Raw genomic sequence first — 4,614 nt, 5'->3', positions numbered from 1 at the left:
TATATATATATATATATATATATATATATCTATATATATATATATATATATATATATATATATATATATATATATGACAAAATCCACGCAAGAAGGTAACTGATAACCAAGACTTTGAACAAGAATTTTCGTAGTTTATTCGACATTTTCAAGCTGTCACTAAATACAAGAGAATGCAGAGGCTTTATAGATAAGAAAAAGGGGGCCACACGAGGAGTTACCAGTTGGTTAATCCCTGTGCAAAGCATGGTCTCAAGCAAATGAGGCAAGGAAACAGGATCAACCTATAAACCAGTATGAAATCCGACCATTCCCGAAATATATTTAGGTTTCAAAATTGATTTTGCAAAACACAATTTATTATTCCAATCCTTATTGACCTGTCCTTAAGATACACCGTACGCCCTTCGGAGAGTCATTCGTAAATTAAGTCCTTTAATACTATTCTGTTATTGGCTGACCCTAGTGCCTGAAAGATTTAACCTTTTCTCTTCCCCTTTCACGTGAATAGATTCTCGTAAATCAGTCGTATATTGACTTTATTGGTAGATTTGATATGACTTGAATTTGTTTTCGGGGAATCTTACAAAATATCCAATTTCATAACATCTTATTAAAATAACTAATTAATTGAAGTAAAGATCGACCCTGGAAGATATTAGTAATCATTTTCGGTAATTTTACCTAATGATTAAAAGGAATGAAAATCTTACCTATTACCACCGCGTTACGGAACTTATTTTCGAAAGGCCAGAAGTTACAGGTAAAATTTAAGAAAAAAAATAATATTAAATTTTAAGTTTCCAATGGAGAATATGTCCATACAATGTACTTCAATTATTAACCTATTAAATATTTAATAAAAAAAATTCGTTGTTTTAATGTAAAAGAATTAGTAGAGGATATTTTATATATAACTTTAAACAGATAGGGAGAAATGACACACTTTTTCTATTACTAGACTTTTTGATTTGTTCGAACTATTTCTCTGAAAACTTTATTCCTCAAATATACAAGTCCTAAGCTCCTATTTTGATACTGCGCCTCATGGTTTTATTATTTAATTTTTTTTCCTTTTTACTTTTGAAAGAAATCGGGAGTAGAAAATAATGCAGAGCTTTGTATAAATATATGAGAATTATGAGAATGAACTTGAAATACCTGAATATGTAAACAAAGCAAATATAAAGAAAAAAAGTACCGCACATGTTAATTCTGTATTGTATCTTTCCTCATTATTTAAAAAAAGGCCGTATCATGAATAAGCTTACAAGAGCATCAAGTGAATCCTTATGGTAGACAAACAATAAACTAATAAACTGACATAATTTATGATTTGCTAGTCATAATGAATATCACTCTATCAGAGATTAACATAAAATTTGGATGCAGTGAGAAAAAAGTGGCATACATCTCTTTATAAAGAAGCACAGAAAATATGTTTGCCAAAGAATTTTGTCATTCCTTTCACATCTCTCTCTCTCTCTCTCTCTCTCTCTATGTCAGTGTCTTCATATGTTCATTAATATAAATGATGCTATGTAGTGAACGACCAGGGAACCTCTTTTCGTGTAATACTAATAAAAATAATAATAATAATAATAAAACACTAAACCTTTTCATACTTTGACCCCGTTACAAAAGTATTTATCACATAAACCATTTCACCCTTCATGTAGAGACTATGAATCTAGAAATATGACGCAAATCCCTAATAGAGTGATGCCTAATATCCGTTTAAGGGAAAAAATAAATGACATATTTTTTGCTATCAAGCTCCATTAAACATAAAGACAAAAATTTCCGAAGAACAGTGCTAACTTCTAACCGCCATTAGTTTCCTCTATACGAGAGAGAGAGAGAGAGAGAGCAGACAGGCAGACAGACAGACAGACAGACAGACGGACAGATGACTTTTGCATAAGACGGTTTCGGCATCAGTGACCCAGGATATGGTGATTCGAATAGAATTCTATATATATATATATATATATATATATATATATATATATATATATATATATATATATATATATATATATATATATATATATATATATATATATATATATATATACGGAAATGTGATATGACTTACATATATATATATATATATATATATATATATATATATATATATATATATCTATATATATATATATATATATATATATATATATATATATATATATATATATATATATATATATATATATATATATATATATATATATATATATATATATATATAAACATATATATATATATATATATATATATATATATATATATATATATATATATATATATATTATATATATATATATATATATGTATATATATATATATGTACATATTCAATATGTTTTTGAGAACTAATAAGGTATAAATTTTTTATAAATATGAGACGCTATTCCTCAAAAGATCCAAGATACCCTCAGAGAGAATATAATGAAAAATGATCTACCATTCTCCCGAAGTATTTCACTTCGGTTTTGCGAAACAATCCCATAAGTAAGTAGCAAATTATTACTTTTAGAGCGTTGTTATGAATTAAATCTCTCTCTCTCTCTCTCTCTCTTTCTCTCTCTCTCTCTCTCTCTCTCTCTCTCTCTCTCTCTCTCTCTCTTAGCGTGATTTCAGCATATATCTATTCCAATATCTGTATAAGATTATCCAATATATTGGAATAGATGAACAATTGAATAGGAAGCAGTCACTGTCAAATTAGGAAATCATTTCTAATGTCTTATCTCTTGGCGATAGACTTTTTGTTCTTTCCTTACGACTGTCATTCGTAAGTAATTTTTGGTTCCTCTCATCTCACTTGGATATCTTAGTAGAGAGGTTCTTCCTTGACTTGACTAGAGGAGATGATTCAAACAGGCAAGTTGACAAGATAACAACTTTATTCTGTAAACTCCATACTAGGAGATGCAGCTCGGTCGGACGACGATATGTTTGATCGTTGGCGTGGAACTGCCATTCTAAAGCATCGCGTCGATAGCGGAACATTAGCTATCTCAGCAATTCATATAAAAACACATACGTAGTTCTGCCGGCTCGGAAGTTACAAGTTCCGGCGTAGGTTAACAGGTCAACCGCTTCCCATGGAAGTTGTTGTGCAAAGTTATCATAACATAAAAATGTTGACAAAGCTTTGAGCTAGATCAGGCTACTGCAAGACGCGCATAGCGTCTAGGTCTGCTTTGGTCACGTAGAACCCTCCTAATGCCATGACCCCAGGTCATTGGTTTATATTTACAGATCTTGTAAATTATATAATAATGTAATTTATTACATTAGGCTCGGACTGCTACCTATTCAAGCCTTGAATAACAAAAAAAATTACTTTAAACATTGTCCATAGGAGCGTGCTCGTAACATACTAAGTGATTAAATGCATAAAAAGGTTCTGTTACATACCCTTGTTGACATATTCATAAACAAAGATAATGCAAAGGCGTGAGTCATTCTTGTCCTACATTTTTGCCAGCATACGGACCGCTTTTCACACACAACACAATTCCAGACAATTCCTAGGCACGAACTGAAGTGGCCAAGTTCAGGCGGCCCTAAAACGCAAAACGACTTGAGTTTACGGGTACGTCATCTAGACGGGCCAGTACGTTCCCTTCTTGGAGATCCTTCTGTTTACGCCTTAGCCTACGCCAAGCAAAGATGTTGACGGCGATAACCAAATATGGCCGTCACGCTGAACACGGCTAGCAGAATGTAGTAGCGAAGATTTTCTCCACCTGCATAATCGATGACGCGTGGGTCATCTCAGCCAGTTTGCGTCAGACGATGAGCTACTCGCGCGTTGATGGGAGAAGGTAGTGATGGGATTGATGATTGTGGTAGCCCACGTGTAGTTCGCGAAATACGCCTTCTCACGTATTATCGTGTTGACCCCTCTGACGGTATAGTTTGTAGATGTCCCCGTACAACCATCGGCTGCTACGAAGATAGGGGCATGGGCGGTGGATGTGTCCGGACACACGACGTCGAATCCGGCCTTATCATAACGGATCCAGGAACCATTATTCATCCTGTAATTGAATTTATTACCGTAAAAGGGGATAAAGTTTCCCAGACAACCTTCGCTTGTATGAGAGAGAGAGCCGTTAGCACTATGTCTAACTCACATGAATCCGTTGATATAGGATAGAATTCAAAAGAGTCAGCTGTACAAATTTTATTATTCATGGCTTCTGAACAGTGAGTGAGTTTATCTAAGTCTTTAATGACTGTAAATATTGATTTCTTATCAGAAGAAATCAGTAACAGCCCCGTTAAATTGGATATTACTGGATTTGAGTTATTCGTCATAAAAGTAGGAAACGGTGCTATTTGTATGATTGCCAAGCATCGGAAGAATCAAAAAGGAATTGTGATCATAATTCTATAATTTTCAACGCTGACTGATATTAGGCTATAATAGAATTCTACTTTATGGGCATCTAATAAAGGAATATAACCTAGCTTCTCCCGTCCGTCCAAAGTTAACGTCAGATCTTTAATAGGCATGAGGTGAGGAGATAACACACCTTTGTTGCTAACGTAATTGCATCTACGTAATCTTTTGACTTTTCAATAAAATGTGATATTTTC

Source organism: Macrobrachium nipponense, chromosome 27, assembly GCF_015104395.2.
Source record: "Macrobrachium nipponense isolate FS-2020 chromosome 27, ASM1510439v2, whole genome shotgun sequence".
In the NCBI taxonomy this organism is placed as follows: Eukaryota; Metazoa; Arthropoda; class Malacostraca; order Decapoda; family Palaemonidae; genus Macrobrachium; species Macrobrachium nipponense.
This window is presented reverse-complemented; position numbering follows the sequence as displayed.